The sequence below is a fragment of the Artemia sp. Qi Xiang Cuo genome, chromosome 3 (genome assembly GCF_049724085.1).
Source record: "Artemia sp. Qi Xiang Cuo chromosome 3, ASM4972408v1, whole genome shotgun sequence".
NCBI lineage: Eukaryota > Metazoa > Arthropoda > Branchiopoda > Anostraca > Artemiidae > Artemia > Artemia sp. Qi Xiang Cuo.
Window position 1 is genome coordinate 22,009,755 of NC_142796.1, and position 21,098 is coordinate 22,030,852.

Here is a 21,098-nt window from a genome sequence, read left to right on the forward strand (position 1 = left end):
CCGCTCAGCAGCTGGTATTACAACTGATAACACTGCTGTCTGAGAAGGCTTCCGCTAAACTAGTAGGATCCGCTGATGATCCTGCAGTAGCTTCTAGTGCTATCGATGCAACGCCTCACCCCTAAACAATTACCCGAGCAGTTAAAACGGTCATTACAACGCTGCTACCTGTTATGCGGTCCGGATCTCTTTTTACAACAGGAGAGTCAGTGGTTAATTCGACAAGCGGCTCTGACCCAAGGATTTACTCTCTGCCCAACGGTCTCGCTCGATGGCAAAATCGACTGGCGCAATGTGGAGCAGCATTTTCAAACATTACCCCTATTTGCCCCGCACCGATTGTTGCCGTTGACGATAGCCACCGCTGCTCCTAACCCACTGTTAAGTCAACGCCTGACCCAGTTACCCAGTTTGCTAGATGACCAGATGCTGCTATTGATCAGCCTGCCCCAGTTAAAAAAAAAAACAGCAGCAGACACCATGGTTCACTGCTTTGGCAAAAATACCAGCCACCTATGTCGCCTGTTACTCCCCCACCTCCAAGCAATGGCCTGATTGGCTTCAAAGCCAGGCACGTGCCTACGGATTAACTCCAGAGGCGGCGGCAATTGAACAGCTCTGCAGCTGCTATGATGGTAATCTTCTAGCAGCCACCCAACAGCTAGAACAACTTGCTATCCTCTACCCTGATGGTCAGCTGACGCTCTCACACTTGCAACATAGCTTACAGGATAGTGCCCAATTTACTGCCCAGCAGTGGATCAGTGCCCTACTCTGGGGGCAAACGCCATGTGCAGGGCACAGCCTGCAACAGTTGCAAGCAGCCGCCGGCGAACCGCTACTGCTATTGAGAATGCTGCAAAATGAGCTATTGCTCCTGTTGAAATCGCAGCAAAGCGTTGGAGGAACAGCCCTTGATAAGCTATTGAATAGGGAGAAGGTTTGGCAAAGTCGCCGACAAGCCTTAATTCAAGCCGAGCAGTGGTTGAGTTACCCTCAGCTACGACAGATGCTCCATCAGTTGGCTCAGGCTGAGTTACGTCTGAAAACAATAGCTGCCGTAGACAGTCTGGGGATTTGGCAGGATCTGCGGCTGTTAACCCTGCTAGGTTGCGCTGTTCCGGTACTACCAGCCCTATTGGCGCCATAAGCAAATGCATGCGTTACTGGGGGGCACCTTTGATCCGATTCATTGGGGCCATTTACAGATCGGTCAAGTAGTAGCTAAACAATTTGGGCTATCACAAATCCACCTACTCCTCAACCGATTACCCTACTTTTGCTCGCCGCCACAAGCCAGTGCTGAACAGCGACTCAGCATGCTGCGGTTAGCAATTATTAACTACCCCCTATTTACCATTGACGATCGGGAGCTACTGCAAGCAAACCCCTCCTACACGCTGCATAGCCTGCAAGCAATCCGCAATGAGATCGGTACCCAGCAGCCGTTACTACTAATTATTGGAGTGGATGCTTGGTTAAACCTACCGCACTGGTATCAGTGGCAACGGCTACTGGACTATAGTCATTTAGTTGTCTGTAACCGTCCAGGCTATAGCACCTGCCAACTGCCAGTGCCATTAACGACCTGGTTATCACGACAGGCTAGGCAACCGCAGCAACTGCATGAAGCACCGCATGGCTATTTTTATCTGATCTCGCCGCCGCCAATACCAATCTCTGCCACCGTCATCCGTCAACAGCGGCAACAAGGGTTAACCTGTAGCCACTGTTTGCCGCCAGCAGTTGCCGACAATATTCAGCAACATCAGCTTTACCGTTAACAACTCTACATTGCCGCCGGTATTACCACTGCTTGACGACTCCTGAGGGTGGTACCACCCTTCTCGTTCACCTATGGCAGATGTTCCATCAAGGCACAGGCTGAAAACGTCTAAAAAAGACTGCGGCTGCCCGCAGTCGCCGACTATATTCAGCTGCCGCTTTATTGTTAACTGATTATTTACTATCAGCATAATCTTTCACATGAGAGAATGTTTCAGCCGATGGTAGTGGGTTACAATGACTGATAGTAGAATTTATCAACGACATTAAGCCATCTAAAGATTTTTTATATCTCTTGTGAGCATCTCTTCTGTATCTCCTCTCTTGTCAGAATGATGCGAGAGTATAGTCTTTTTAGAAGATTGCATATATGTTTTTTCAGTTTCCAAGGTTTTTGGACTACAAGGAACATCAAAAAGATTACAAGCCTCCTCAATTTTATTTATTTCATTTTTATCTCGGAAAATTTCACGCATTTATACATCCGGTTTTGACGACTTACTTCAATAATCATTCCCCCGTGAAAAATATCGTTTAGGAGGATTGGGCTTTATGGAAATTATATTAAACTTTTATAATCATAGGGTTAGAAGTAACTATGACACCTTGTTGATTGATAGCAGTCAACTTTAAACTATTAGTCCCAGGGGAATGAGGTAAAGTTAAGTTAATCCTATTATCTATGATTATTACATTCGTATAAGTAAAAGAGCTATTTTCTGCATATAATAAGTATCTAAACTTCCATTTATCCTGTGCATTCCATGGATTTATCTTAAATAAAATGAACATTATCTCATTCGGAATACTTCCCAATTTTTTAGATATTTCCAGTCTTATAGATTTTTTAGTCAATTTTTGTTCTAGGACAATTCTAGGATTTCTGTTCACCAAAGCTAATCGATCGACATTGTGCGTACGATTAATTGCCACTTGCTGTTGGCTTAGCGGCTGGGATAAAGGGCCCCCCAAACGATAGCTCAATAGTAAGCGAAGCTGATGGGATCTATGCTGAGCATTATCATAAGCAAAATCATAGCCTGCAGTAAGCAGTGAAATTGGCGTATACTCTACTCCCAGGGTCATGGTAGAACGGTTTTTCAGAGTTCTATTTTCCGCGACCAGAATATCACTTTGATAGTGTTCTAATTGTAAATTCAATTTACAGCGAGGTAAGCAGGGAATTTGGTACTGAAAGCGGAGATCACCTCCAACGGCTGGGTATGCATAAGTGCTAACTTTATAATCCTGGGGAAACCTCTCAGCTAGTTTTGGAACATAGCCATTAAGAGTAATCCACAGATTTTTATTCCATTGTTCGATACCTATCCCATAACGTTGATAATTAGTGAGAAACTGACGATCCTAAAATAGGTTAGCTCCCAATAACTTTGAGTTCCACTAAACCAGCGATAGCCCACTCCGGCATTCAGCGTAAAAGTTTTCTGTTCTCGCTGTAAGCCCCATTGAATGAACAGCAGTTTATTTGAAATATCTATTAAGAGTAATAGTAAATCAATCCTACCGGAAAGTGATTTGATAAAGTCACCGGTAAAGCCAATCTCCGCATTCCCAAATTGATTAAGCCACTGATTACTAAACTGCGATAAACCAGCCTTAGCCGCTCCTTTCTTATAATAAATTAAGTTAGTTTAAGATAGCGACTGTATCAATTAGTCAACCAGTTCTTGATAGCGAAATAATAACTTAATTTATTGATATTGCAAATAAAAAATAAAAATTCATAGAAAAAATATTTATTTAACAAGTTCATTATCTTTTAGATTAATCTCCTAAACAACTTCCCCTATACTGTTGGTACTTTTAAAAAGTATAAGATGCCTAACTTTTACTATTTATGTAAGATGTTACAATATCTTATGCTGTGATACCAGCGTGGTGCTATGTGCTGCCGATAACTCTGGAGTTGCCACCCCTGCTGGTTAAACCGCAAACTAATCTGCCCCACTTCAGCGGTGCTATGCCAAGAGATCCCCTGCTGTCGATAGCGTTGTTGAATGACAGCCGCCGGTAAATGCCAGGGGTTATAACGTGCTACCGAGACGATGGCGGCCTGCGGCTTAACAGCGGCCAGTAACCCCCAGGACGAGGAAGTGCGACTGCCATGGTGGGGTACTAACAACAGCGTGGTGGCTAGCTGCTGTGCCGATTGGCGTAGCAACTACTGTTCCGCTGTCTGCTCGATATCCCCGGTCAGTAAGATCTGCTGGCGGCCATCACTGATCCGCAGAGTACAGGAGTGGCGATTGTAAGCACGGGATACCCATTGGGGAGGCCATAGAACCTGAAATGCTAGCCCTTCTTGCCAGTGCCAGTGCTCACCGGCCTGACAAGGCCAAGCTCCTGGCTGCTGTGCCGCACTGCGTAACCACACCTGTGGATAGTATTGCTGGATTACCGGCCAGCCTCCCGCATGGTCACGATCCTGATGGCTTAAATTCACCCCTTCTAGGGCTAAACCGCGCCAGCGTAAATGGGGAATGATTACCCACTCAGCAATCGAACCCCCTGGCCAGGCGTTACCGGTATCATATAAAATTGCCCGATGATGACGACTAATCACCATTGCTAATCCGTGTCCTACATCTAATACATCCACCTGCCAACCTGATGGCGCTCGATTGCTTAAGGGCACGCTGGATTAACAGAGTAAGTGCACCATTCTAGAGATTGAAAAGCGGGACAACGATACCAGATACAAGCCCTACACGATAGTGCTTTTTCAAAGCGCAAGATAGCGGATAGTATCGAAGTCAATCATAGCACGGTGTCGAGTGAGCTAAAGCGCAATAGGTTTTGTAAAAGATATTGCGCACAGACAGCTCATGCATTGAAAGATAAGCAAAACCGTTTGTCCAGGAACTATCCTACGTGTCATGAACACCACGCTCAGGTCCTCGTTGCTGCTCGGTTGATTGATTGGTCACCTTAGAAGCTTAGTTTGCCGATGACGCTACAAACGCCTGAATTGAGACTTAGCCATACGACCCTTTATCGTCGAATAGCAGCTGATAAAGCACAAGGTGGATCGTATACAAAACTCCCTAGATTTGACAAGCGCCGCTTCAAGGGGGGAAACGTCACATGTGACGAGGGTTGAGTCCTAAGCCAGTTGATATCAGACACCGCCCACAGGTGGTGGCAAACCGCTCAAGAATTGGAGATTGGGAAGGCGATACGGTACATGGGAAAACTGGATAATGGCGGTGAATTTGCCCATCATGCTCACGTGGCTAAATCCAGTGGAGTGACCAGCTATTTCGCTAAGCCCTCTTCAAGTTACCAACGAGGAGCTCATGAGAACCCCAATGGCCTCATTCGCCGTTTTTGGCTTAAAGGAACTGATTTTAAACCGCTGGATGAAACTGAGAAAAGCAATAGGGAGTTTTGTCTTAATATGACCCCAAGAGTTGTCTTAGAGGGACTGACTCCATTAGAAGTTTATTCTGGAAGGAATGTTGCACTTATTCCGTTAATCCAGGACTACACTGGCAGTAAGCAGCAACAGTAAACTGCACGGAAAAAGTACGCCATAAGGCTAAACGCACGCTTATATGTAGCAGTAAACCGAAAAAACTCAAGCCATAGGCTGCAATTGGCCAGGTGATCCAGCCGTTAAATGGTGGGGTTGTTGCCACGCCAAGATAGCGGGTCACTGTGATCAAGACAGCAAAACTGGCATCCGCTGCTCGGAATAGCAGTCGCACGACGGTAAGCCAACCACTGAGAAACAGCCCACCAAACAGCAGCGGCTTGGTACCACTCCATACCCAAGGAATGGCTAACAGATTAATCGGCAGCGCCCAGAGACTGAACCCTTGAAATAGACCCACTTGCAAGGGTAGCAGTAACAGCGAAAATCCCACTTGCCAATAAATCGCCATCAACAGCCCGCGCTGCCAGCGTGCTCTCCCTTCAACAGACCATGGTAGCCAATGGCGCCAAATTAGCAGCACCGCTACCGCACTTAACGATAACCAAAAGCTACTGGATAACAGCAGTAAGGGGTCCAGCAATAGTAGTAGTGCCACTAGCCGTAGTAACAGTTGCCAGGGCAGCCAATAACAACCGCGTAACTTGAGGTAGAGCAGTATCTTCAAACCAAGCCAAGCACGCAATGTCGGTGGATTGGCTCCTGATAGCAGCGTATAACCAGTCGCCACCAACCAACCCAAGATCAATGGAATCCAGGGACGTTGGCGCCCGCAGGAGCATATCCCCTGAACAATGCGCCCTAACCCGCAACCAAATAACGCGGCTAAAGAGATATGGAGACCGGAAATTGCCAACAGATGGCTGATGCCGCTGGCCTGCAGCCAATGACGATGGTCTGTTGTTAATCGGCTACGGTCACCAATTAACAGTGCCAGCAATAGATCAGTAGTGGATAACCCATCTAGTAACGGCAACCACTAATTGATCAGGCATTGACAAACGGTTGGTTGTGTCGACAGCAACTGCTGCTGCAGAATGCGACCACTAAGGATTTGCCGCTGTACTACCGCCCAGCGTTGGCTGTCAAAGGTTCCCTGATTTAGTGGGGTCTGTATTGGGCGCAGCAGGATAGTCACCTCCCAGCGTTGCCCCGCTGCAAGCGGTTGCCGGAGTTTAGGCCAGTTGGCTGAAAGTAAAAAACGCTGCCAATAGGGTAAGATTTGTCCGGCAATCGCTATCACCCGTACGGTACTCTTTGAGAACTTTGACACCGCACGGCTGTTGATAACCTCGATCATTGCCTTAACTGGCTGCTGACTGACATAGCGTAGTGGTTGCAAACTATGCTGTGCGACCAGCACCACCCAGAGAAAACTGGCCAAGCTACAGGCCAACCAGCGACAATAAACTAGCGGGATAGTCGTTAATGCTAGCACCAGAAGAAATAGTCCAGTTATTAGTGACATAGCAGGTAGTCGTGGCAGGATCAAAAGTGGTAACATGCCTAGTAACACAGCGAAGGCCACTGCGTCTATAAAGCCTCTAAATTGCAAGGATCGACTATTGATGGCAAAAAAATTGTTCACCCGCTTCCTGCCCAGCAAAGAAACCATTATTGCCCAAAAAGGTTTAGGAATTGTTAAACGCTAGTTGCACCATAGCAACCTCTGGCAACTCAATCGTCGATCAGCATCGGGAGCTTGTGCAGTAGGAATTTGGGTTGCTTTTATTCCCGTCCCTTTCCAAATGGCTTTGGCAGCGTGTGGAGCCGTGGTGTTTTGCGTCAACTTACCCTTATCGGTGGCCCTGGTGTGGTTAACCAATCCGCTCACTATGCCGCCGATTTTCTACGCCACCTATCGATTAGGCACCTGGATTATCCAGCCACCTCAGCTGACCGGGGAAAAGTCTTCTCTTGGAGTTGGATCAACAACTATTTACTCAACTGGAAATGGATCAGCGAACATTGGTAGGAGATCTCAGTACACTTGGAGGCTTTTCTCTTGGGCAATTTGCTTTGTGGCACCCTATTGGCCTTATTAAGCTATGGTAGCGTTAGGTTATTATGGCGTTATTCGGTGATGCGCCAGTGGCAGCGACGGTGGATTCGACAAAAACAATAAACTATCTTTCAGTGCTGACATTAGCACGGAGAGAATAGCAATAGCCCTTGTAGGAGAATAGTCTGCCTGATGAAGCTCAAAATCTTACAGATTGATGCCGATCTTTACGATTATATTGGACGGCATACTCAACATATTGGTGAGAGTGCGTCAGCAATTTTACGACGTCTATTAAAATTACCGGCTGTTACCGAACCAATAACCCATCAACCAGTGATGATTGAGCCAATGGCGGCAACAATGGCACCAGCAAGCCATGATCAGCCTCAGCAAATGATGGCTCAGTTATTAAAAAGCACCTCCTATCGGCAAGAAATGACTGCCATTGTCCGCTTTATGTGCCTATTGTCGGCGTTGTGTCAAATCGACTATCAGGCATTCTCCCAGGCAGCAGCTAACATACAAGGGTGTACGCGCCGCTACTTTGCTCTAAACTCAGAGACGCTCCTACGCCATGGTCTACCGAGTAAGCCACAGAATATTCCAAATACCCCCTATTGGGTGATCACCAATACCAGCGCAGCTCGCAAACGTGCGATTATTCGGCAGCTATTAACTATTTTTCATTATCAACTCCACTGATTGAGGTGGTTTGTGACAGTCTGTAACACATTTACGACTCCTCACCCTCGCGCTGGACAAATTGCCCAGGCGAGCGATTGCATCGATGTGCAACAGCTGCTGCATCATTACTATCATCACACTCTAGATCCTAGTGATCCTCAACAGCAAGTTACTTTCGGTACCTCCGGGCATCGTGGCAGTGCTCTGCTGAGGAGTTTTAACCAACCCCATCTTTTAGCCATTAGCCAAGCAATTGCTGAAATTAGAATAGCGAATGGGTATCAGTGGCTACTGTTTTATCGGCCGCGATACCCACGACCTGTCAGAACCTGCTTTTTACACAGTTGTTGAAGTATTAACGGCCAACGGTATCACCGTAGTGATCCCCAATGATAATGGTTTTACCCCAACACCAGTCATCTCTCATATGATTTTATGCCACAATCGACGAGGTAGTGCACTGGCTGATGGCATTATTGTTACGCCGTCACATAACCCCCCGCAAGATGGAGGAATTAAATATAATCCACCTCACGGGGGACCGGCTGAAGCGGTAGTGACTCGGGCAATTGAACGGCGCGCTAATGACCTATTAACCCAGGGATTATCGGGTATTCAGCGTTGTAGCCTGGAGCAGGCAAAGCGGCGAGGTCTAATAGTCACTCAGGACCTGCTGCACTCCTATGTCAAAGCATTGCCACAGATCATCAATTTAGCGGCTATTCAACAAGCACGACCCCGCTTAGCGGTTGATCCCCTAGGTGGCGCTGGCATCGCCTATTGGCAGTGGATTGCCGAACAGTACCAGCTAGATATAACCATTACCAACCCAACGATTGATCCCAACTTTGCCTTTATGTGTTTAGATAAAGATGGCATCATTCGTATGGATTGTGCCTCTGAAGCGGTGATGCAACCCCTGCTCAAGCAGCGCCAACAATTTGATCTCTGTCTAGCTAATGATACCGATCAAGATCGCCATGGCATAATCACTGCCGACGGCTTGATGCAGGCTAACCACTTCCTGAGTGTAGCGGTCGACTATCTATTCCATCACCGACCGAACAGGTCGTCGCAACTAGGGATCGGCAAAACAGTGGTCTCTAGCCACCTGCTGGATCGACTGGCCAGCCAGCTAGGATGCCCAATCATCGAAATCCCAGTGGGTTTTAAGGGATTTGTCGCCGGACTGCATCAGGGAAGCTTATGGATTGCTGGCGAAGAGAGTTCTGGTGCCACCTTTCTCTGCACTAATGGCCAAACCTGGACCACTGATAAAGATGGTATTGTACTCTGCCTATTAGCTGCTGAAATTTTAGCGGGCACCGGTGCTAACCCCTGGCAACATTATCAACGTCTATTGAGGCAGTTCGGGCCCTTCAGTTATCAACGTCACCAGTGTGCCCTAACAGTCAAACAACGTAAGCGTTTATTAGCTAACTTAACTAAGCCCTTTCCCTGGTCTTAATTAGCAGGTAATCAGATATTGGCCTGCTTCGCCAACCTGCCGAACACGGGTGAACCGATTGGCGGGGTTAAAGTGATCAGTCAACAAGGATGGCTGGCAATCCGCTCTTCCGGGACTGAAGCAATTTGCAAGATACACTGCGAAAGCTTTGTTAGCGATGAACATCGCTTACAAATTGAACAAGTAGCTCATGATTATTTAGCATACTTGCTAAGGTAAATCCTAGTGCTGAGTAGCCAGAAAACACCTTAAATGCTTTTATTAACAATAAAAAAGTTTTTGTTGTTAAATTTGTTGCTAAAATAGGACTCAACAAAGGATAATGATAAAAGATAGTTAAAAATATAGGTTAACCAAGAGGATTTCTCTGTTTAATAGTTACTCTTGTCTAACCTAAGGGGAGTTATATGATTAAGTTTACTAAAACCTTTGATGGCGAAGGTATCCTCGATTTAGAAGCAGAATTGCTATCTTATAGAAAATCAGAGGCTAAGTTGTCTGTTAAAAAATTTTGGGACATAGTGCTAAAAAAAGCTGGCAAGCCGCCAAATTCCTAGCACCCTATGCTAAACAGAGCATAGTTTACAGCGCTAAGAAAAGTTGGCAAGCTACTAAATTTCTAGCACCCTATGTTAACCAGGGTGTAGTTTACAGCGCCAGGAAAAGTTGGCAAGCTACTAGATTCCTGGCACCCTATGGTAAACAGGGTGTAGTTTACAGCGCCGGGAAAAGTTGGCAAGCCGCTAAATTGCTGGCACCCTATGTTATACAAGGTGTAGTTTACAGCGCGGAGAAGATTGGATCAGGTGTTAGCACTGGGACATTTTATGCCAGAAAGGGCCTTCAAAGCCTCTATCAAAAAAGTTACCAGGGTATTACCAGTGTTGTTCAATACGCGTAGCAAGCTGCACAATGGGAAGGGGTACAGGCACTGCTCCCACAATGTTTGAAAAATAAAATAGCTGGCTATCAGCCGTTAGTTAACCCCAAAGAGCAGCTCAATACTCCTACAGTAGAAACCATAGAAGTAGAGACAGCTGCTGTTGAAAAACTCAGCCAACCCAATCACCAGTTTATCTTGAAACCTCATAAATTTACTTCGAAAGAGCTAGGAGACGCTAGAAGAAATGCCATGGCCACCATCTATCCAACTACCCCTTGCGGTATAGAAGCTTTGGAGAGTGATCCACATCAAAAGTCTCTAGAGATGATCACACCATTTATTGTTGCTTGATTTTTCTCAAAACCTTGTTAAGGCCAGACAAATTTCGCTTTGTCTTTCCTTTTAGCATTTAAGGCTAGACAGATTCTAGGCTTTTAACATTCAGGTTAGGCAATATCAGCCATGGCGTGGAATCACCTGTTAGGGGAACGATACTCCTGGCGCGACTTGAACGCTCACCACTGCTACGATAACCCCGTTCAAAGCGTTCACCACGGCGGGGAGCGCTAGCAGGCGCTTCACCAATCAGTTGCAGGCGCATCGGTTTATTTAAAATACGGGTTCGGGCAAAATGGTTGATCAACTCACTAGATAGTCCTTTAGGCAGCTCTACCGTTGAGTGCTCGGAAAATAATTTGATATTTCCAATATGGTGACTGCTAAAATCCCCTTCATTAGCAATCGCCCCGACGATATGTCGTACTTCAACCCCATCATTTCTACCCACTTCAATACGGTAAAGTAACTTATTAGCCCGTTAACGTTCTTGATCACCATAAGGGCGTTCCCGCAAGGAGCGCTCTCCCTCACGTTCAAGGAAATTGCGTATTGAGGATTTTCGCTCAAATGGAATCTCCGGAGGCAAAATCAATGGACGATCTCCCTGCGCTATGTTGAGTAGCGCTGCTGCCAGATTTTCCAGATTTTAATTGTCTCCTTCCATTAACTTGGGAAGTAGGTCGCGATACGCTTCTAAATCCTGGCTATCCAACTGCTGACTGAGTTGAGCAGAAAATTTAATCAGCCACTGTGCCGCTATCTGTTGGTTACTGGGTAAATCTACTGGGATAATGGTTACGCGCAAGTTGCGCTCAAGATTAGCTAATAGGAGCCGTTCCCGTGACTCCACAAACAGTAGCGCTCTACCTTGTCGTCCAGCTCTGCCGGTTCAGCCAATGCGATGCACATAAGATTCACAATCCAACGGGATATCGTAATTAATCACTAGGCTAATGCGCTCTACATCCAAGCCGCGAGCAGCAACATCAGTAGCAATTAAAATATCTAACCGGCCATTCTTGAACCGTTCTAGCGTCTGCTCACTTAAGATCTGATTCATATCACCATTCAGCGCTGCACAACGTAGACCATTCTGATCTAAGCTCTCAGCAACTTCTGAGGTAGCATTTTTCGTTCTTACAAAAATAATCGCTGCATCGAAGGGTTCTGCTTCTAAAAAACGCATTAAAGCATCACTTTTACGCAATCCATAGGCCAACCAATAGCGCTGACTGATCTCTTGGGCGTTCCGTACATGCGATTGAATATTTACCACCTCAGGTTGCTGCATAAATTGATGGGTAATCCGTCGAATCGCCTCTGGCATGGTAGCCGAGAACAGAGCCATTTGCCGTTCTTTCGGTAATTTCTTCATAATTGCTTCGACAGCTTCAATAAAACCTTGGCGTAACATCTCATCGGCTTCATCCAGCACTAACGCTTGCAAGCCGGTGCAATCTAGCACTGTTAGCCCTTTTAGTGAAGATTTTTTAGTCGCTTCCGTATTACAACCCAGATATTCCGATATCCGGCCTGGAGTGCCAACAATCACCTGGGCACCTTGCCGTAAGCCACGCAGCTCTAGTTCATAATGCTGCCCGCCATAAATGGCTAGCGTCTTTAAACCAGGAATATTTTCTGAATACTTTTTGAAGGCTTTAGAAACCTGTATTGCTAATTCACGTGTCGGTGTTAGTACCAACAGCTGTGGCAATGCTAGTTCTGGATTAATCCGGGTTAGTAGCGGCAAGCCAAAGGCGGTGGTTTCGCCACTCCCCGTCTGTGCCATGCCAAGAACATCCTTTCCCGAGAGTAGTGCGGGAATACACACCTGCTGAATCGGTGTTGGCTTATCGTAACCTAAAGCGGTAATAGCCTCTACAATAGCAGTATTTAAACCCAATTGACTAAAAGTAATATCTGTTGATGTGTCAACCTGTGACATAATATAGCCCTAATACGACATAGTGGCCAGTTTACATAAATTTTTCTAAATGACTTAACGGGTTGAATTTTCAATCCGTTTTCACAAAAATGCGAACTGGCTTCCCATCATTCGAAGAATAATAACCATTGGGCATTCAAGGCAGACTCCTCCGCTGATTGCCCTACGGGTCACGATAACAATTTTTACCTGTTTTCTTGGTATAGAGGGAGCACCGGGGCATCGTCAGATGCGTTGTTGCTAGACTTCTCTTCACTTTCCTAACTGGCATAAGCAGAATCGGATAGTGCAGCGCTGGTTGACGAGGTCTCATACTATGATTCCGCCGGCTGCGCCTCTTTAATACTTAAGCGTAGCCGGCCTTGACGGTCCACATCCAAAACTTTAACCTGCACCTGTTGCCCGACTACCACGCAATCAGCCACCTTATCAACCCGTTGCTGCGACAGCTGGGAAATATGCACTAAGCCCTCTTTGCCACTGTTGAGGGTCACAAAAGCGCCAAAATCAGCCAGACGAGAGACCTTACCGGAGTAGATGACCCCTTTTTCAATCTCGCTAGTCAAGTCAGTAATTCGCGTAATCGCCCGTTGAATCGCCTGCCGATTATTGGCGGCAACGGTGACCGTTCCATCATCCTTAACATCAATGGAACTACCGGTCTCCTCAACCAATGCCCGAATAACGGTCCCCCCCCCCTTACCAATAACCTCGCGGATTTTCAACGGATCAATTTTGAAGGTATGAATACGCGGTGCCCAAACAGAAATCTTCCTGCGTGGCTGATCAATGGCTTGTGCCATTACCTGCAAAATATGCAGTCGTGCCCCTTTCGCTTGGTGTAAGGCCGCCTGCAACGTTGCCTGATCAATCCCATCCACTTTCATATCCATCTGTAGGGCGGTGATCCCGGTAGCGGTTCCAGCCACTTTGAAATCCATATCGCCTAAATGGTCTTCATCACCAGAAATATCGGTTAAGATGATCGGTCGATCGTTTTCCTTAATTAACCCCATCGCCACGCCGGCTACCGGTGCTTTAATAGGGACTCCGGCATCCATCAGTGCTAAAGAGGTGGCACAGACTGTTGCCATGGAGGTGGATCCATTGGATTCGATAATTTCAGAGACTACCCGAACCAAATAAGGAAACACCGTCGCTGCCGGCATCACGGCGGCTAATCCCCTTTTAGTTAAACGGCCATCTCCAATCTCACGTCGCTTGGGTGACCCCAACATACCGGTTTCACCTACCGCATAAGGCGGAAAATCATAGTGAACCAGCAATGAATCTGTTCGCTCACCCAGCAGCTCATCCACTGTCTGCGCATCACGCTCTGTTCCTAAGATCACCGCCACCAGTGCCTGGGTCTCCCCGCGAGTAAACAGGGCGGAGCCGTGGATTCGAGGCAGCACGCCGACACTCATTGCTAGTGCGCGAACTGTCCGTAGATCCCGCTGGTCAATGCGCAGCTCACCTGCCAATAGTTGCCGCCACATTAGCTGCTTCTCTAGTTTATTGAGCTGCCTAAGAACTACCCCCTCTTGCGGTAGTTCCGCAACGCACGGGGGGGTAGTGGAATAAATACTCTGCATCACCTGCTGTTTAATTTTCGCCATTTACTGCTGACACGCACTTTTCTCAGACAGGCGGAAAGTTTCAGTAATCGATTGTTCCGCTAAAGCGACTACCTGCTGCTGTAAAACCGCATCTACCGTGGGGGCTTGCCAATCCCAACGCGGGTTTACCAGCGGCCAGGGCGAACCACCTGCTGCTGTTGATGACCAAATAATACCGCCTCTAACATTTGCGCTTCTGTTAACTGATCAGCCTCCGATTCAACCATGATCACTGCCTGTTGAGATCCGGCTACCACCAAATCTAACCGACTATTTTTTAAACGATCGCTGCACGAATTGAGCACATACTGTCCATCAATAAAACCGACCCTGGCAGCACCAATTGGACCGGCAAAGGGAATACCAGATAAAGTCAGCGTTGCAGAAGTAGCTATCATAGCAACAATATCAGGATTGATTTGCGGATCCACCGACAACACAGTGGCGACAATCTGTACTTCATGATAGAAGCCTTCAGGGAATAGTGGGCGCAGAGGTCTATCAATCAACCTGGCGGTTACAACTTCGCTCTCACCCGGCCGCCCCTCACGCTGAAAAAAACTACCAGGAATACGGCCAGCGGCATAAGCTCGCTGTTGGTAATGAACGGTTAACGGCAAAAATTTTTCCCCCCCTTGTATTTGCGGCACGCCGACGGCGGTCACTAAAACGGTGGTGTCCCCCATGCTGGCCATGACTGCCACCGTAGCTTGTCGGGCTACTATCCCAGTCTCTAATACGACCTGATGTTCACCGTATTGAAATTCTTGAACCATTGCTGTCACAAAAAAATTCCTTCGTCACTAAATAACTATTAATTATTGCTAGGAGATCACATACACTAGCGCATTTCTCAAAATATAAAAATCCATGCTAGAAAAAAGGGGCCCTGGGGCCCCTTTCATCATCAGCAACACTTAGTGGCGTAAGCCTAAGCGCTGTATCAATGCCATGTAGCGTTCCACTGACTGACTTTTAAGGTAGTCGAGTAGTTTACGCCGCTGTGATACCCTACGCAACAACCCATGACGGCTATGGTGATCCTTTTTATGTTCGGAAAAGTGCTTTTGTAACTGGTTGATACGCTTGGTTAACAGAGCGATTTGCACTGCAGTTGAGCCACTGTCGTGACCAATCCTGCCGAACTCGGCAATAATCTGACTTTTTACTTCTGCTGTTAGAGACATATAAAATCCTTACTATACTGAGATGCCAATCTCTAACGTAGCATCTCAAAGCATCGAACTATCGAATCGTACCACGCTAGATTAGCAAATACAATCCTTACCTTAATGCCCCGGGTCGCTAACAACCTGACCAAAAGGGGGGGGTAGCAAACCAAATAACTAGCATACTGCCCAAAAAAATCCGGGCGTATGCCCCAAAAATCTCGTTGGCAGCTTTTACCAAGCCCTGATTGGTAATTTGCTGAATTAACTGGGCAGTGGCTGGCAGTGTCTTTTGTCCCCACTCAGCGAGTTGCTGATAGCATTCGATTAATAGAGGTTGCGAAGGGTCTAAGAACTCAGTTAACTGCTGATGGTGTAGTGCTTCTAGTTGCTCCCACAGGGTGGTAGTAATTGAAATTCCTATAGAACCCGCTAAAGTGCGCAAAAAATTAGACAGGCTACTGGCACTAGCCAGTTGCTGACCAGAAATCCCAGAGAGAGTAATGGTAGTTAACGGCATAAAAAAACAGGCAACCGCTATTCCCTGAAAAAATTGTGGCCAAGCAATCTCCGAGAAAGGCAGTTCTGGAACGAAGGTAATAGCACGCCAGTAGAAACAGCCAGCAAATTCCAAAAAGCTAACGGTAGCCACGACCCTCATATCGATTCGTGTTCCCAAATGGCCAATAAATGGCGAGATCACTAGCGGCAATAAACCAATGGGCACTGCGGCCAACCCAGCCCAGCTGGCGGTATAATGTATTACACTCTGTAATAATAGGGGAAGTAAAACAATGGCTCCTATATAAAGCATAGAGACAGCTGATAAACAGAGCACGCCAATGGTGAAGTTACGCTGTTTAAACAGCGATAAATCGAATACCGGATGTTGCTCAGTAAGCTCCCAAATAATTAAAGCACTGAGACCAATCCCAGCGCTGATAGCCAATACAATATTCTCTATAGAAGCGAACCAATCCAACTCTTTCCCTTGATCCAGCACCCATTGCAAACTCCCTACTCCAATAATTAATAGGATTAACCCTACCCGATCAATCGGCTGCTTGATTACTACTGTCTCTCTCCCCTGCAAAGTAATACGAACCAGTAGCAATGCTAACAGCCTGATAGGTACGTTAATAAAAAAGATCCAACTCCAATGGTAATTATCGCTGATCCAGCCGCCTAAAATCGGACCGCAGATAGGTGCAACCACTATCGTTAACGACCACAAGGCTAACGCCATTGACCGTTTTTCAGGTGGATAATTATTTAACAACAAGCTTTGTGCTAATGACATTAACGGACCCGCTGCCACCCCTTGCAGTGCCCGAAAGAGCACTAAACTGGCCAAGCTAGTAGACAGTCCACACAGCAGTGAAGTCACGATAAATAGAAACATTGACCAACCAAACACTTTGACTTCACCCCATTGTTTGGCGAGCCATCCAGATAAGGGTACTGCAATGGCATTAGCTACGCCAAAAGCAGTGATTACCCAGGTCCCCTTTGCCGTTGCCATCCCCAGATCCCCCGCTATCGTTGGTAGGGCAATACTGGCAATCGTCGCATCTAAAACCTGCATAAAGCTGGCCAGAGATAACGCCAGTGTCATTAAGGCTAACGTCACCCCGGTTAACAGATTTTGCCGAGTCTCAGCACTGTTATCAAGAGAGATTGCCATAGATAATCTCCGCTATCAGCTGTTTAATCGGTGCGGTATCAACCGGTTGGAGAGGTGTTACCGGCGCTGGTGGCCTATTCACAGGTGTTATGAAAGTTGATGCAGTCATTGGCTGCATATATACCGTCACACTAGTCGATGTACCAATGCGTAGTGGATATCGTTGTAGTTGTTGTGGCTCTAAGAAAGCTATTTTGACCGGTAGACGTTGCACCACCTTTATCAAGTTGCCTGTAGCATTTTGTGCAGGTAATAATGACAAACTACTGCCAGTACTGGCATATAGCCCCGACATCCTACCCGAATATTTAATGGAACTTCCATAGGTATCACTAATAATTTCGACTGGTTGACCGATACGCAGTGTTTTAATCTGCGTCTCTTTAAAATTAGCCTCTATCCAGCGCGGCATCTCGGCAGCAATTAGCATCAACTGCGCCCCTGCCGCAATCTGGGTGCCAAGCTGTACATTACGACGCACCACATACCCAGTAACAGGGCTGACAATTCGAGTCTTTTGTAAAGTCAACCAAGCCTGTTCTAACTTACTTACTGCTTCTAATACCGCGGGTTGCTGATCGATAGACACATTGAGTAACAGAGCTTGGCTAGTTTTCAAAGCTTCAGAGGCTATTTGCAGAGATACCCTAGCTTGTTGCTCAGTCTCGTGTGCATGCTGCAACTCCTCTTGCCCAATCGCGCCCCGTTTACCTAAAAGTTGACGGCGCTTCAAGTTGCTCTCTGCTTGCTGTAAAAACAGCTGCTGCTGTTTAACCTTGGCCGCTAGTTGCCGCTGCTCAACTAACTGGCTGTGCAGCTGCCGTAACGCTGTGCCAATGCCAATTTAGCCTGCTCAACTGCTTGTTCAGCATTGGTAGTCTCCAACTGAGCCAGCAGCGCCCCCACCTGAACTAAATCAGTGGTCTCGGCAGCAATTATTCGAACTCGGCCACTTATCTGGGCAGTAATGGGAATATGATCACCCATGACATAAGCATTATCGGTCTTTTGATAATGTCTAGCTTGAAAAAACCAAAATAGTCCGTAGCTCAGTAAGCTAACTACTATAATACTTCACAAAAGCAGCAGTACTTGGCGACGCTGTTGCAATGACTGATGTGCAGCAATATCTGTGACCATACAACACTCCAGAACTTAGAGTTCAAAACCCTGAAAGCTGACAACTAAGTTTGGTGATTTCTTCAAGCATTCTGCAATCCTTTTTCAATTTTACTGGATTTATATTAGCTAACCACCCTGAATAAACCGCTGATGTATCATCCAATTCATTTAAATATTCCTCTTGTAGCGGCATTAGGGGGCTGCAGAGCAAGGAAAATCTAGTGATTTTTTGAACAGGATTGTATCTGCTACTTTGTGTTAAGCGCTGTTGACATTTCACAAAGACAACTATCGTGATTGCAAATCATAGCTAGGTACTCAGGTAATTTGGTTTTAATTATCGTAGTGAGTCGTGATAGCATGAAAGTGCTGAAGTTTAATTTCTTATTAAAATAATTATTAATATCTAATAAATTAAGATAGTAATGCCGGATTAAAAGAGTAAGTGGTAATTACCGGTACATTCCGAAATTCTGACCCTATGGAATGGAAGCTTAAAATGAGTAAAAAGATTCAAGTGTACCAATACCGTACACGGAAAAAGCGGCTACTGGGTTACTTGAGTCGAACGAGGTAGTCAGTTGACGTTAATAAACCGCTTACTAAAAGTGAAAAAATCCACCCTACAAAATTACAATAGATTGCTGCAAATTCAAATAGGGGATTAGCAATGCCAGCCAGTTGTGGTGGGTCGTGAAGGACTCGAACCTTCGACCTACGGATTAAGAGTCCGCTGCTCTACCAACTTAGCTAACGACTCTTGGCGGCCTGCTAGGGAGAGATGGTGGGTCGTGAAGGACTCGAACCTTCGACCAACGGATTAAAAATCCGCTGCTCTACCAACTGAGCTAACGACCCTTACTGAGTTCGCTAGCTCGACCTTTGGGTCTCTGCCAACTTTACCTCAGCAATGGGCGCCTATGATACCGGTTTAAGCACATAATGCAATACCCTTTTATCAAATAACCTGGCAATTGCTGGGAAAATTGCTGATTTTGCAGATACTGTTTTAAGTTAACTTCGCTAAGCGCTGCTTGGCCCGCTCAGCGGCTGGCGAATTGGCATACTGTTGCACCACTCGAGTATAAATTGCCTTAGCTTTCTCAGCATCCCCTTGCGTCTGGGTGATAATGCCAATTTTTAACATCGCATCACTCACTTTATTTGATTTAGGAAAAGATTGCATCACGGTAGCAAAATAGTGTGAAGCACGGGATAATTCCCCTTGCCTAAATAACAGTTGTGCTAACCAATAGTAAGCGTTGGGTGAGAAGGTGGATTGCGGATAAACCTGAATAAAGCACTCCAGCTGTTGAATAGCTCCAGCGGGAGGCTTACTCTGTACTGCTTGCCACGCCTGCTCATAAGCAGTACGCTCCTGTTCCCGCCACTTTGCTGGTGGCTCCCCTTTGGCTGAAGCCTCAGGGGATGACGGCCCTTTGAGGGTCATGGAAGTAGCTGACTGTGGTGAAGGGGCCGAAGCAAGGCTTTTGAGCTGCTGCTCTAGCTGTTGCAACCGATGCTGTTGTTGTTCTACCACACCACACAGCGCCTCTAGCTCCTGCTGTAAAGTGGTCAACTTCTGATAGAGCTGTAACTGATGTTTGGGATTTAACAGCCACTCTAAACGCACGATACGAGGTTCCAGAGTGCTCAGCGTGATATCCTGTACGGGACCACTTTTGGCTGCGGGTGTACTCGTGCTAAGTAAGAGTACAGTCGCGGCCTTTACAAAAGATCGATGGCTAGGTATAGCAGCTAAAATTAATAGACTAACACGGCACGCCGGTTTTAGGCATAAGCTGCTTCAGTGTGGCCTGGATCCTCCGGACGCTCTTGACCGTAGGAGATGATAGTAATCTGATCCTCACTAATCCCTTGGCTTTGCAGATATCTAGTGACCGCATTGGCACGACGCTCTCCTAAGGCAATATTATACTCCGGCGTCCCCCGTTCATCGGCATGCCCTTCAATAAGCACTCCATAATTAAGATTATTTTGCAAAAAAACAACATGTTCATCCAATATTTGGGCAAACTCTTTTTTGATATCAAATTTATCGAAATCAAAGTAAACGATGTTACTCTTTTTCAACTCCTCTAGCTGGCGTGCTTGCTCATCAGCACAGAACTGATTCTCGTCTACTGCTGGAACTTCAACGGTAGTTACTGATTCTGCGGCAGGCGGAACTTCATCCTTGGACTCGATCGGTTTTTTAGAACAGCTAGTGGCAACAATAAGCGGCAAAGTTAGTAGAGCTGCTTTTAGTGAAGGGTTTAAGGCCATAATGGGCTCCTCAATTAACTACTGTTATTTTCAGTGGAGATAGGGTGACCAAGCAGGAAATTTTACTTGACCATCCGCTGCTAGCAGTCAAGCTTTAAACCGAACATCTATTGATACTAATTGTAGTACTTTTCCTGATAGCTCTGTAGAACTATAAACAATCATCGTACCATTGGGTGAAATACTAGGGGTTTGATCAAGAAAAGTTGTCGTTAACACCTGGACCCTTCCTGTTGCCAAATCTTGCTTAGCGATATGGTACCCGTCACTTCCTCGGTTGACCATAACCAATGTACGACCATCAGGAGAAATTTTTCCTCCCTGATTCTGCAGCCCTTCCCAGGTAATTCGTTCTATCTGATTGCTACTTAGGGTAAGCCGATAAATCTCTGGATGGCCGCTGCGATCCGAAGTAAAAATCAAAGAACGACCATCAGGATGCCAAGCAGGTTCAGTATCGTTGCTAACGCCCTCGGTCAACCACACCAACTGTTTGCTCTGTAAGTCAAGGCGGTAAATTTTTAAATTGCCTCCTTTCGATAATGCAATGGCCATCTGTTTACCATTAAAAGAGAAGGCCGGCGCCCCATTATGGCGTGGGAATACTGCCAGTACTTTGCGCTTCTTAGAAGCCAGATCACGCAATACTAGGGTG

The 21,098-nt window shown here is 46.4% G+C and overlaps 1 non-coding gene across 1 annotated transcript; it reads right to left on the reverse strand.

The window, feature by feature from the left end:
- Positions 1-18,942: 18,942 nt before the first annotated feature.
- Positions 18,943-19,015, reverse strand: TRNAK-UUU (transfer RNA lysine (anticodon UUU)). The gene has a single exon. It is a non-coding gene; the product is annotated as a tRNA-Lys (tRNA).
- Positions 19,016-21,098: the final 2,083 nt, after the last annotated feature.